This window comes from Danio aesculapii, chromosome 3, assembly GCF_903798145.1.
Source record: "Danio aesculapii chromosome 3, fDanAes4.1, whole genome shotgun sequence".
In the NCBI taxonomy this organism is placed as follows: domain Eukaryota; kingdom Metazoa; phylum Chordata; class Actinopteri; order Cypriniformes; family Danionidae; genus Danio; species Danio aesculapii.
Window position 1 is genome coordinate 12775582 of NC_079437.1, and position 15724 is coordinate 12791305.

A 15724-nucleotide genomic window follows, 5' to 3' on the forward strand; every position below is an offset into this window, starting at 1 on the left:
CGAGCATGCACTAATGAATCACTAGGACAGTGTTTCTCAACCACGTTCCTGGTGGACCACCAGCACTGCATGTTTTGGATGTCTCCTTTGTCTGTCACACCCATTACAGGTCTTTCGGTCTCTACTAATAAGCTGATGATCTGAATCAGGTGTGTTTGGTTAAGGAGACATGCAAAATGTGCAGAGCTGGTGGTCCTCCAGGAGCATGGTTGAGAAACACTGCATTAGGAAGAAAGTCAATAGGATCAAATTGTGAACAATGCCTCAGGCAGCTAAATAAATCATCGCTCATGGATTCATCTGCTCATGTTTGATCAACCATAATTAATATTCGGTCATTTTTTTGTGTACACGGGATGCTCATGAGTGGTGTACATTGTTGTGTTTACTGTATCATAGACCAAAGTTGTGCACTTCATTTTATAAATCTCTAAATTAGTTGTTTCTGATTTTTTAAATATATATACATTTGCTTTGAATCCCATTTCTTTTCTAACTCACTGTAATAGTGTTAACTTATTAGACTAATTGTTTGGTACTGTAAGTACGCTGTGTATGCCAACTGTGTGTACTGTAACCAGACGAGTGTAAACTCTCCACCTAGTTGCACTCCAGATGGATGAAGATTAATGTTTGTAACATTAACTGTGACATCAAATCTTTCTGATGCCCCTACAGCCTTTACGTCCCGGCACCAGGTCCAGCCACATTCTGTGCTACGTACAGTTACTGTCTCTGTTGTAAGAGCACCATCTACACATGCTGAACAGACACATCTCAGATCTCTTAAAGGTGAAGTGTGGGATTCATTTGATTTTTATTTTTCACATTTTATTATATCTGTACCACTGAAAATTGGAGTTAGCTATGTTTCAATTTAAAGTGGTCAATCCCATGTGAATCAAAATTATTACTGTCATTTGTGCATTTGATAAAATGTGTTAAACCTGTTTCCATCCACTTGTTATATACTGTACTATATAGTATATATACTATACTATACTAGTCTGATCTCACGAGAAAATGTAAGTATTTTACGTTTTGTCAGTTTAGCGGCTAATTCGTACGAATTTGTACAATTTTAAAAAGGAGGCGTGGCACCTAACCCCACCCCTAAACCCAAACGTCATTGGGGGATGAGAAAATCGGACTAAATTGTACGAATTAGATCGTACGAATTCATACGAATTCGCCACTAAATCAAAAAGTTACGAATTGCCGTGAGATTGTGTTGACTATACTAAATATATACAGTGGTCTCTTGCTCCAACGCAGTTCAGCTTTCATTTTTTGTCTTGCAGTTTCGCGGATTTTATTTAGTTCAATTTGACATGCTTTTTGTTTACACCGCATTTTGTTCTCTGTCCTGATTGGCTGTAGGCCATTGTCAATTAATCTCCATGCTGTGTCCTCTGTATTGCGCAGAATGCGTTCAGCTTGCCAAACTGACATAAATCTTCGATCGCTAACAGTGTGACGCTGAAGTGCTGTGCTGTACGTTTGCAAGTTTTCTCCACAACCCCATAATGCAGACAAAACGTTCTACACCATCAAAGGCACCTACGATAGCACCCAAAAATGTGAAGGTAGAGGCTAACCATCACACAAAAAGTTGGACTGCTGGACATGCTAAAGAAAGGTAGAAGTTACGCGAGTGTTTCAAGTAGAGAGAAAAGTGTGACAATATTAATGCCTAAAGGAAAAGTGTATAAAGTGTGTAGTGAGGGGTTTTACAGCCTTAAAACATCTATAATAATTGTAAAAATAAAGTCGACTACTCCTGCTGTGGCGCAGTGGGTAGCACGATCGCCTCATAGCAAGAAGGTCGCTGTTTCGAGCCTCGGCTGGGTCAGTTGGCATTTCTGTGTGGAGTTTGCTTGTTCTCCCCGTGTTGGCGTGGGTTTCCTCCGGTTGCTTCGTTTTCCTCCACAGTCCAAAGACATGCGCTATAGGCTATTGGGTAAGCTAAATTGTTCGTAGTATATGTGTGAATCCAAGAGTGAATGGGTGGAAGCTGGAAGGACATCCGCTGTGTAAAACATATGCTGGATAAGTTGGTGGTTCACTCCGCTGTGGCGACCTCAGATTAATAAAGGGACTAACCCGAAAAGAAAATGAATGAAAGTTGACTACTTCGTGAATTTCACCTATTGCGGGCTATTTTTAGAGCGTAACTCCTACGATTATCGAGGGACCACTGTATATATATACTCAGTAAAAATTCAGTGCATCAAACTATGTAAGTTTAAAAAAAAAAAGTAAATTGAGTATAAATATTTACTTTTAATTGGCATCGTATAGTTTCTATTTATGGTCTTTAGTGGTTATTGTAAATTTGATTACACAAATTAGGTGTAAACATAGCTAGTTCAAATATTTGGGAAGCAGCTGCTATTGGTCGCTCCAATCAGTAACTCCGCCCCCAAACTCATTCTATTGATTGAGCCAATGCTGTTGGATTGATTAGGTTTGGCTTCTAAAAAATGTTTAATCAACGCTCAAATGTTGAGAATCAGCATACTGTTTGTTCAGGCCCGTAGACAGCCTGGTGAAATAGGTGGTTATTTTTTTTCTCAAAAAGCGGACCTTTCAGCAATTATATGCCTCATTTTCTATTTAATTATGAGATTTAAATAGTGCATTTAAGTGACATTTTAAGCATTATTCTGAATTAGCTTGTCGGATGGTCATCATATCCACACTTTTTTATTATTTTAGCCAAAATTCTATTCAAATCAATTTTAATATGGTACGTTTTTGTTGCTTCACACCTTCTTATTAGTCTTTTTTGTTGTTGTTGTCAAGAACCGTGTTGCCAGATTGGGTGGTTTTGAATTTGATTATGCGGGTAAATTATGGCAAAAAATAACTGTGTGCTCCTACTCCATTCTGTTAGTGGTGACCAGTGCATAGCACAAACCGTGTGGGCTCAACCGCAAGAGGAGGTGAAGGACAGTTGTATCAAAATCTGACTCCCCTTACGTACACGCGCATCACGCAGCGCTTGCAGTTAAACTCACAGCAGTTTATCATGACACTTTTATCACTCATTTTTTTTACTATTGACAGCAAGTAAACATAGAAGCGTTGTCTGATTGACAAGCAGCGCCTAATTATGTACAAAAGAATTTAAAAGGCCAAATGGGATGAATTTATTTCGAAAGTAAAATATACTATATATAGATCTACACAACATTAAATGCAGTGTGTGGGTGAAAGGGGGACAGTGTTTCGATGTGATTCGGTTATGTAGTGATACTGTGACTGTTGGTGTTGGTTGCTGTAAGGTTAAAAAATATGATGTTAAAGTAACCAGGTTAATTTTGATAATATAAATAAATAAAATAGTAATCTAATATTTTGGCAGTTTTTTTGTGCGTTTCAGTGGGTTTTGGGTAGCTTTTAGGCTGGAAAAAGTAATATCTGGCAACACTGGTCAAGAATAAGATCAAAGATTTAGAATAAAAGTTACTTGTAAAATGTTTTCTCAACAATACAGTAGCGAAAGATGACTTCTTTTACATCAGATTGCACAGCTTGGACTCATGAAAATTATTTGTTAGCATTGGCCAAAAGTGATTAGCTGAAGTCACACCGAAGCAACAGCCAACAGAGCATTCTGCTTGATCTTAAAGCCTTTTTCAATAGGTTATTTTCACTATTTATAATGGCATAGCAGTCAAAATAGAACTAATGAGCTCATGTATGGGACAAATTTAGGGCCTTTGTCAGTGAGGGGTTGGTGTTCAGAACCACCCTAACCCCCATGGCTGTAGGCCTGTATTTGGAATACTAAACAGTGATACAAGAAATCATCTTAATATGGAAAAACACACTTCACCTTTAAAAATGTTTCACTTGTAGCTCTCTTAAAGGGATATTCAGAAAAAAATGAAAGTTCTGGCATTGTTTAGTCACCTTCCAGTGGTTTTAAACCTTTATCAACACAGAAGAAGACATTTTGAAAAAAGCTGAAACCTGTAACCATTGACTTCCATAGTAGGAAGAATAAATTCTCTGGAAGTCAATGGCTACTGCACTGTTAAAAAATATATGATCACTTAGTTCTGACAGCATATGTTTGTATGTCATTGTAACGTTTTAAACTAAGTTAATCATGTTCTAACTTAATTTCATAAGTTACGCAAGCTGTTTTAAGTCAGTTTAACATAATATAACTTCAATGGACTCATAAAGTTAATTTTATTCAGCTTCAAAATTTAAGGCTACCAGGATTTTTTTTTTACACAGTGTGCTAACATTTTTAAAAATATATAGATTTTTTTTTTTTTGCATTCAATGGTAGAAAAACTCAAGCTTATGACAAGTGAAGGGTGAGTAAATGATGACAGATTTGTCATTTTGAATGAACTGTCCCTTTATTTTGTCTTTCATACATCCTCCCTCCTCCTCCTCCTCATCCTCCAAACCTAAAAAAAGTGTTTGTACAGTTTTGCAAATAAGTCTTTTTGTATGAAAAACAAAACCAAACAAAAATGATGAGTGTTGCACACGACACCACTCCTGTGCACCAAGTTGTTTTGTTAAATTACTTTGGTGATTTTTATTTCTATACACCCAAGAAGTCCTTGATCTGTGTTTTTTGGGTAATTGAATAAAGTACAAGCGTGACATGACTCTTTCTTCATCATCATTAAAGCTTTTGTTGACTGCTTGAGGCTCGTTTCATTTTAAAAACACAAACAAAAGCACCATAAACCTAATAAAAGGAACACCATGATTGCCTTTCAGAAAGAATAGCCTCATAATTGTGTGCTGTTGCATTAATTAGGATGAAAGTTAATGAAACATTAATGCAATTGGTGGATAATAATAATATAATATACTTTAATTATATTATAAGAGGGTGGCACAGTGGTTAGCACTGTCGTAGTAGGAAGGTCACTGGTTCGAGTCCCGACTTGGCCAGTTGACATTTCTGTGTGGAGTTTTCCCCGCGTTCGCTCCCCGGGTGCTCCGGTTTTCCCTACAGTTCAAAAACATGCGCTATAAGTGAATTGAATAAACAAAATTGGCCGTAGTGTATGAGTGTACGGATGTTTGCAAGTACAGGCTTGCGGCTGGAAGGGCATCCGCTGCGTAAAACATATGCTAGAATAGTAGGTGATTCATTCCGCCGTCGTGACCTCTGATAATTCTGAGACTAAGCCAAAGAAAAATGAATGAATAATATAGGGTAACATGTTATTTTTATGTTGCATATGTTTTTATTTTACACTCTAAAAAATGCTGGGTTGTAGCAACGTTGGGTCAAATATGGACAAGCACAACATTAGAGTCGTTTTTTTTCTTTTAATTAAATTTAAATTAAACTTTTTTAACACAACAGTTGGTTTTGTCCAAATCTGACCCAACAAGCCAGCATTTTTTTTATGCAGTAAACTACTTAACTTTATATGAGTATTTCTAATGCAACAGTAGATTTTGTCACCTTCCTTAAGTTGGTGGTCACTGTAGTTAGTTTTCCATTATAAAAACACTATAATTTGTTTCTTAAATACACTTTAGCAATTTAGAAACCTGTCATCATCTATACACCACTAGAGAAGCTTATTAAACACTATGAAAAATGCTGGGTTGTTGTAAGTACACTTAAAATATGAGGTTTGTTGTTTGTTCAAACTATTTTATTAAAAAGAGCTAAAACAACCCAATTCTTAAGTGTTTTATGGGGAGAACTTGTTTTATGTTCAATCCACTTAAATTTGTAACAACTAAGAAGTTAACTTACCTCCTTCATGTTGCTAAGCTTCATAAGTCGTTTGTGTGAAACCCAGCATTTTTTACTGTCTATAAAAAGGTTCATTTAAGTATCATTTAAGTTTAATTTTAGAAAATTAAACTAAAATTGGACTTGTCCATAATTGACCCAACACTGGGCTACAACCCAGAATTTGTTTAGAGTGTAGCTACATAAAATCATAGTCATATGCACTTAATATTCCAAAAGGTGGCCTGTTGTGTCAATTTTTAATTACCAAATTTTGGTTCTACCCATGTCTTTATTATATGGTCTTTTCTTTGGACTGACTGATAAAATCTTCCTACTAATTATAGGTTTGTTTCACCTACAATTTTGGACAAATCTGGCATTGTGATCTTTTGTTTTGCTGCGATACATACTGCAATATGAATATAATTTCGCTAGATGACTTAAATAGCTCTTTGTAAAGATTTCATGAATTTAGATTGACTGGGATGATCAATATTTTTCTATGCAGTGCATCTGCATAAAAAGTAATAAATTACAAGCATACAAAATAGGACAGAGCAAAAATAAATAAGTTAAAGAGCCCCAATTATGCATTAAAAAGGGTCATATTTTGATTTGGGGGTCTTCAACAACAGGCTGATCTGCATGCAAGGTCAAAAAACACTTTCATTGTCTTATAATATGCATTTATTTTTACCTAATCATCCCAGCGACTCCCATATGATTCATTTAGTTATTCATTTGTTCCCAAACCCCTCCTTAGAGCGAAGCTTAGCTGTGCTGATTTGTCTAATGACCCAGTCTGTTGTGATTGGTCGACTGCGTTCAGTGTGAGACAGAGAGAAAAGCCCACCACAGCTTATCAACAATATTGAAGTAGGCAGAGTGTATGGGTGAGCATACCTGCCAACCCTCCTGAGTCTCCAGTATTTCAGACCCATCTCCCGCCACCCTCCTGTTTTGTTATTTCTCCCGGAAAACTCCTGTAATTTCAACCCGTAATTTTGAGGTATTTTTGCAAAAATAAACTTCAACCACTGACTGACTGGGTAGGGAAAATAACACTAACTTTCCCTCACACTTCAGAGCACAGTGTCTATGTGACTTGATTCAACCAGGATCTGCTACTGCGTTTGTCTTCCTCTTTTTCTTTCTACAGTGTTTGTGGGCAGAGCTGGGGGTTTAAATTTCCCTGGGTCTGCACGCGCAACAAATGGGCGGGGCTTAAGTTCTGTATCGACGTCACGCCGACACGGCTAAAGTCTCATTACAGCAGCGATTCATTCGAACTACTATGAGCCGACTCTTTTATTGATGAGTCAATAGTATTAAACAGTGCACTTTCGGATTTAAGCCTTAGCTGGATATTTCACTTCACTTACAGCTGTGTTACACACCGCATGGAAGGTCATTTTCAAAAACCCATATTAGGGGCTCTTTAAATAAACAGTGCTTTAATGTTTTCTGAGGAGTTTAACCGTACGTTCACACCCAAAGCGGCGAGAGCATCAAAGTAGCCGGAAGTCATTCATTTTCAATGAGAGCTGGCGGCGAGGAGCAGCGCGGCACGTCTTCGCCGGTGTGGGTGTCAAGGAGAGTTGAAATCAAGTCAACTTTATGGTAATGAGCTATGACGCGGTTCGGTGGCAAACAATCAGAATAAAGAAGTCCATGTTTTATGCAGGATTGTACAACACAATCTCACAACAATTCGTAACTTTTTGATTTAGTGGCTAATTCGTACGAATTCGAACGATCTAATTCGTACAATTTAGTATGATTTGCTCATCCCCCAATGACGGTTGGGTTTAGGGGTGGGGTTAGGTGCCACGCCTCCTTTTCAAAATCGTACAATTTCGTACAACTGAACTCATTCGAATTAGACCCTAAACTGACAAAATGTAAAATACTTATGTTTTCTCATGAGATCAGGCTGGAATGTAGCTGATATGCTGCAACGACCCCTTTAAATACGAGATCAATGTAGTGATTTTTGACGGTCTCGCCGCCGGAGCTTAAGGCAGACAGCGTTGTCGCCAGGGTGGCCAGAGCAACCTTAGACGCTCTCACCGCTTTTGCTGTAAATGCACAGTAACAGTACAGAAATTAAACAATCAAATGTAAAATAACATGGTCATTATTGGATAAATAACTTGCAAAATATTATTTGTTAATATTGTTGTGTTTTAATCTTTAACAAATTATCTAATCCCGCAATGGGACTATTGTGGATACACACATTGTGATATTGATTCTCAAGCGATATATTGTTCAGCCATAGTTTCACCTATAAAAGTAGTTAACCCTCCACCATATGGCAACATGATATTTCTGTTCATTTCCCTGCCACTGATTCTTTAACACTGACGTTCTAATTTTTTGTTGTTGTTGTTGTTGGAAAGACAAAAGCTTATTTTAGCCAATAATGTGCTTTGGTGAATGTTTTTCTGTGGTGCGATTTCTGACTGGTGTTTATTATGCGTGCAAATGAGAACGTCAATAAAAACAAAGGATCAACTCATGTGGGATCCACAAAAATTCTGAAACATCACCTGCAGTAAGTTATGACGACATATTCACGACTCTAAAAACTCATCAAATTAGTTTTTTATAAATCGATCAAATGTATGTGTTGCCAAATGGCATCACTGTGCAATAGTGGTATGTCCAATATTGCAATGGTTTAGCTAGCTAGCAAGGTCAGCAGTGAACTTTTAAGCTGTAACAATAACAACATGAATGCTAGTTATATAATGTTAAATATGTTAATGCAATATTTACTGGAGGAAACATTTATACCTACTGTATGATGTATACATAATAATACAATATTATATTAGTTTTCAATAATATTTAACCAAAAGAATGGAATAAATGAAAGCTGTTGGAATATGAGTTGCTGGAAAGTATGTATAAGGTGTTATTTATAAGTTCTGTGTTAAAGCTTATAATACTGCAACACCAATCAAATAATTTAAAACAACAAAATTATTCATTATAAAGAAAGTTATACATTTGAATTGTATGCAGCATATCATTAAGTACCTTAAAAAAATACAGTACTTTAAATGAAGTCATTCTAATGAAAGGAAAACAGTCAAATGCCTTTTTTAAAGATCTATAATAATGCGTGCGGTAGAGGGTTAATTATGTTGTCTAAATGCTATAGTCAAGTCTATCAAGTGAAACAACAAACGACTATTCAATCACTACACACTTCTGTTGTATGATCCGCTATTCATTCCAATGGCATGTTGAATAGATAGGGGTGAAAGAAACAAACATTTCATTTCATTTGTAAGCAGCTGCAGACAGATTGTTTAAAGCTTTCTCTTGAGGCAATTTAAAACCAACAAAACAAAAACAGCTCAAAGCTTTCACTGTGTTCCCCCCCATAAGTAGTTTCCACATGTTGTGTCATTGCGTGGTCAACATTGCACAACACATGAAACAGACGCTATCAGCAAAATAAGTCCTGCTGTCTCATGCTTAAATGCCTTTCTGCTGGGGTTCGTGTGGGTTATATTAATTCAGTTCAATTCGGTTCATGTTCATTTATATAGTGCTTTTTGCAATGTAGATTGTGTCAAAGTAGCTTACCATAGATTTCAGAGTTGAAGTTTAGTTTAGTTCAGTTCAGTGCGGTTTAAATTTCACTGATGAAAGTTCAAACAATGTCTTCGGGCACTTTGGGCAGTCTTCAAACAATGAAGAGCAAATCCACCGAAGCGCAGCTCCACAAGTCCTGATCCGAGTAAGCCAGTGGCAACAGTGGTGAGGAAAAAAAACTTCACCAATTGACAAAGTGAAGAGAAAAAACCTTGAGAGAAACCAGGCTCTGTTGGGCACGACCATTATTCTTCTAGCCAAACTTCCTGTGTGGAGCTGCAGTCTAGGCGGCGGATGCTGGAGAAGCTGCAGGTGGGAGTAGGGCATCGGCAGGAGGTCAGGCTGACCCACAGGATCAATGCGGGACTCGTTTGTCACTGTGGTCTTTCAGGAATCAGTCTCATGCACTCTATTCCTCCATGACCACCACAGCATCAACTCGGGATACGGCCTGGTCCAGGATTATGGATACCTTGGGATAATCCCTTCACAGATCTTGGATCGCATCAATGGCACTGCGTAGTCTCTCGGGGCCTCGGGATGAGTATCCCCAGGTGGAAATAGAGAATAAAGAAAATAATTAGTGTAGCTGCTGTTCATAGTGGATATAAACGAGATGCAAAAATGGAGTGTTATAAATGAAAACAGCAGTTATATAAACAAACATAGAAACAAACAACCTATATTAATACAGTTTGTTAAATCATAAAAGGCTTGTACAATATTTTTATTTTACAATAATTTTATTTTAATTCCTTTTTGAAAGTGATCATTTTCAAAACTATCTCTCTCTGGCATTTTCTCTTTTCTTATTCTCATTAAAATTGTAACGTGGCTCAAGAAAAACATGTTTTTGACGTGAAGTATTTGCTGTGAATTTACTCTTTTACTTAAACTTTGTATTTGTTTAATTGAATATTAAATATGTTATAAATGTAATATTTTTATTATATTATCTATTATATTATCCCATAGTCAAAAGTTAGATGAACAAATATATATATTTTTATGGATGATGGATGGATGGATGGATAGATAGATAGATAGATAGATAGATAGATAGATAGATAGATAGATAGATAGATAGATAGATAGATAGATAGATGGATGGATGGATGGATGGATGGATGGATGGATGGATGGATGGATGGATGGATGGATGGATGGATGGATGGATGGATGGATGGATGGATGGATGGATGGATGGATGGATTATTATAGTTATTGCAATGTAAAACATCCTGGTTACTAAGCTTATGAGGGATTTTAACTTAAATTATGTTAAACAGCTTGTATAACTTAAAAATTACATTAGAAACATAATTATCTTTAGTTTAATACGTTATAATAAGTATAGAAATCTATGTTGTAATGTTGTTTGTTGACTTATTGATTAGTATGTTGACGTAGCGATTAGCTATTGATTTTTTAGTGTGACAGTAATATGACTCCGTAAAACATTTACATTAACAACAAAACAAACGGGTTTGTGTTCATGAAAAGCATATAAATAATGTTCTTAAGTCATCGTAAAACGTTTTTATTTGTGAATTAAAGCAGGCTGAAGGTTGTAGACTGGGGGGCGTAGCTTTATTAGGGGTGTGTGCTGGGAGGGGAAGTGGGCGGGGCTCGGGCTGACGTAACCGCGCAGCCTGCCTGTCAGTACGGTGAAGAAATGCAGTGTTTGCTGCAGCGGCGCGTTGGAGGTTTATGAAATCCTTGCGTGTATTTCTTTTAAAGGTGGGGAAATGGCCTCGCTCCAGATGTGCAGGTTTATTTGCCGGTTCGCCACCGTAAACGTGCGCTTTTAAAAGACAGCGAGTGGGCAAAACGCTCGCCAGCCGTCGCCATCTAGATAAAAACTGGGTTCGCGGACAGAAGAAAGAAGACAACAGGATCTGGACACGTTTACACAAACCTATGAGACTCTTATCAGGTAATGTACACTGGAAATGTCATCCTCGAAGCGTGTGTGTACCGAAGCATCGCTGTCCGCACCTGTCACATGTATTATTTACACGGCCATTGTTAACACGACAGATGAATAGAAAAGTTTAGCGCGCTGGAATCGGCTTGGACACTCATTTCAAGTCGCTACGTGTGCAGAATTGCCCTGCGCACTGCTCATGCTACACATTTTCTGCATACTAGAGGCTGGATTCCCCCTGTGTGCGACAGTATTATTCGCGTTGTTATTGTTTGAGAGTCGAGGACGGTTACGCAGATCATTATTATGCAGGCGTTATAGTGACGTACTGGAGAATTACGATGCAGCGCGCTTTCTTTCACCTTTTGAGAATTCGAACTTCTTGTTATTCGGGCGAAACTGGACTTGCTCACTGGAACGAGCTTCCGCATAATTTGCTTATGTTAGCTGACATTGGCCTTGTCATAAGTTTGTTGGCACACGGCGTCTTGACATGTATGAAGATGGAATATAGGTGTTAGTTTTTATTTTAAAGAAAAAAAAAACATCAACAACATTTCCTCTCGAAATAACAGTGCATTTGTATATATCCTGTTCCCTTTTTTTCAGAACCCAAAAAATAGCTACCAACAGAACGACAACCTCATCTCATTCGTCATTTGGTTTAGCAACCAATTATACCAGAATCTTGTCAGTCGTACTTGGAACAAGAGACATTTGTACCACAAAGCCAGTCATAACTCATTTTTTAATTTACAAATATACATTCAGTGGTGGAAAGAGTACTGAAAAATCATATTCGTAAAAAGTACCATTACTTGCCCAAAAATGTTGTGCAAGTACAGTAAAAATATCTGTTGTAAATATTACTCAAAGCATAAGTAAAAAAATAGCCCTTTTAAAAGTACTCAACAGTAGTATTACGCTGTGAAAAGCTGATGCGTTTACGTGCAATTTGTGCAGGGATGTGCAAACGTAACATTCTGTACTGCAATTATTGATTATATAAGGCCATTCGGCGATTTCAGTCATCACACAGTAAACATCCGTCATCTTCTCATCAGTGATATGCATCTAAACAGTTACTGGGTCATTGTGTGTAAAGATTTTGGACACCTTCTTGGACACTTTTAATGCTTCCAAATGGTTTCCTGCATTTATGAAGTGCCCATTTCTTGAGGTTGTTCAGTATGGTGCGATTTATTTTCTATGTGTGATTTAATTGGACTGTAATCACAGGACTGATTTTTTTACTTTAGCCAATCTCCCCAGACAAGAAAAAATAAAGTATTGACTGCAGGTTAAAGGACAATAGTGGCGTAAAAGTACAGATACAGCAATAAAAATGTACTCCAGCGAAAGTAAAAGTACACATTTTTAAAACCACTCAATAAATTACAATTCCTGAGGTAAGCTACTCAATTACAGTAATTTGAGTATTTGTAGTTGGTTATTTTACACCACTGTATACATTATGTGAAAACTGTTTATAATGGAAAGTAGTTTTCCATTGATGCATAGTTGGATAAGACATTTTTTGGTAGATATACAGCTGATTGAAAACCTGGATTCTGAGAGTTCAGAAAAGTGTAAATATTGAGAAAATCGCCTTTTAAATTAGTCCAAATTAAGTGCAATTTGGCAAATGTGCATTACTTATCAAAAACTGATTTTTTTATATATTTCTAGTTGGAAATTTACTAAATATCTTCATGCAATACGCTCTTTACTTGATATTCAAATTATTTAAATGATACACAAATACACTTTTTTAATTGTATTATTATTTTTATTACATGTAAATATTATTTCTTTTGGAAGGGCACTATATACTGTAACTGCAGGTTATGTTTGTTTATGCAGTGCCAACCCTATACACGTCCTTAACTATTCAAATTTTGTAATGTAATGATGTGCACCTTTTTGTAAAGCTGAACACGAATTATTGTGAAAAGCCCTGTATGTGTAAACTTGAATTGAATAAAGGAAAACTCAATAATTTTGACCTATACATACTAGGGCTGCACAATATATCGTTTTAGCATCGATATTGCAATCTAAACATTCGCAATAGTCACATCGCAGAATATTGCAGAGCCAGATCAGTCTTAAATTATACATTTACAAAATGTTATTCATAAAAATGTCATCCAGCAAGTCACATTTGAAAAATTCAAAACACAGTTTGTAAATACACAAATCAAATATGTAAATTCATAACACGATTCATTAATACACAAATCCATTTAGTAAAATCAAAACACGATTTATAAATGTGCAAATTCAATTTGTAAATTCAAAATACGATTGAAAAATACTCACATTCAATTCGTAAATTCAAAACGCGCTTCGTAAATACACACATCCAATTCATGAGTTTAAAACACCACGCGTAAATACGCAAATTCAATTTTTAAATTCAAAATACGATTGATAAATACACATCCAATTCGTAAATTCAAAACACAATTCAAAAATACACAAATCCAATTCGTAAATTCAATACACGATTCAAAAATACACAAATCCAATTCGTAAATTCAAAACACGATTCAAAAATACACAAATCTAATTCGTAAATTCAAAACACGATTCAAAAATACACAAATCTAATTCGTAAATTCAAAACACGATTTAAAAAAATACACAAATCCAATTCATTTGGCGAAAAATATTTATGATTTTTTTTTATTGTGAATTCACAAATTGCGTGTTGCATTTATGAATTGTGTTTGGAATTTGACACCTGGATTTTGTAAATGTGAATTGTGCTGTACATGTATGAGTTTTATTTTGTATGTATGTATTATTTTTGAGACTGATCTGGCTCTATATGTGACCTGAAGATTTTAAAACCATTCAGGCATGAGAAATTGTACCCTTTGTAACTTTAATAACGAATAATTTTATCGAATTGTATACAGCGAATACTATGCAGTATTATTTTACATTTGATTATTTAATTACTGTATACCTGAATAAAGTTAGACTCCTGGGAAAAATATAAAACACTGTTTTTTGCATTGTATTTAAATATGCTTGTAGATTTATTATATCTTATGCAAACAAAATCATCCCAATCAATCCAAAATTATGAATGCTTTCCAAATCGTATTAATATCGCAATATATATCGCAGAATAAAAAATATCGCAATGTTAGAATTTTCCAGTATTGTGCAGCCCTAATACATACATATATTTGTGTCATCGTCAGAGGGTCACATTTGCCAGCAAGACATTTTTATTTCAACTATAATAAAACTTTTAAATAATTAACTATTTGTTTGTATATGTTTTAATAGGGATATGTCAGAATAAATATGTTGTTAAATTTTTACATATTTTAAATATATGGGTTACACCGAATGTTTATGAAAGATTGTAGTCATATTTTTACATTTTAATTAATTGATTGGTAAAATTGATTGTGAATCATTAACATCTAATATGAATGGATTTCATTTTTGCAGATTTAAAATTAAAATGTAAAGAAATTAGAAGATTAATTAATAACAAAGAATAATTCATTTTTAATAATAACAATAAAGAATTGCTTTCATTGGCATCACACTGAGCATTTTAAAGAAATACTATTATTTATATAAAAATTTATTGTTTTGCCTTTGTTGCACACCATAGCTTCTTTCATTAATTTTTGTTTATCAAATTTTGAATACATACATTTTTTAACTGTGTTTTTAACATGGTTTAATTTTATCCCCCAAAGATCTTACAAAAATATTTTCAATTCTTTATTTTTTGCATTTTTATAACAGAGAATCGGCATCAACATTACTGCTGTGTTTAGAGCATGAATTATCCCTAATTTTCACCCAAAAGTAAAAATGTTTTCAGTATTTACTCTCCCTCAAGTTGTTTCAAGCCTTTATGAGTGTCTTTTTTCTGTTGAACATCAAAGAAGATAATTTGGAGAATGTTAGAATCCGGTAACCATAGGAACTCAGAGTAGAATCCTATGGAAGTCATTACAGGTTTCCAGCATTTTTCAAAGTTTTTTGTATTCAGGAGATAAAAGGGTTTCAAACCAATGAGTGAGTGAGTGAGTGAGTGAGTGAGTGAGTGAGTGACAGAAGTTTTGTTTTTGGGTGAAATATCCGTTTAATTAATATGCATTTCATTAATTTGTATTTATTAAAACCTCTCATTTATTTATTTTAGATCATGATCTATTACATACAAGTAAAAACAAGTTATCTGACCCAGAAACTAACCACTAGCTGACTTGTGTTGCCAAGTTCAAGATGTATCCTGGTACTTCAGCATGTATAATGACTGACTTGACTAAATAGATGCCAGTCTACCACAGACCTGCTTTGAAAAGACAAAAGAAGTCAAGCCTAAATGGATGTAAAAACCTCATGGGCAACATCATAGCTTAAACTATAACATTTGAGATTGATGCTTATTTCTTTATGTTGTTGTAACCTAGTGT

The 15724-nt window shown here is 35.4% G+C and overlaps 1 protein-coding gene across 1 annotated transcript in view; it reads left to right on the forward strand.

The window, feature by feature from the left end:
- The first annotated feature begins 10993 nt into the window (after window positions 1–10993).
- The window catches only part of tlcd4b (TLC domain containing 4b), a 46281-nt gene continuing 41550 nt past the window's right edge, over window positions 10994–15724 (forward strand). Inside the window, exon 1 of the mRNA XM_056453166.1 lies at window positions 10994–11279. The gene's annotated coding sequence lies outside the window, so the exon portion shown is untranslated. The remainder of the gene's footprint in view (window positions 11280–15724) is intronic.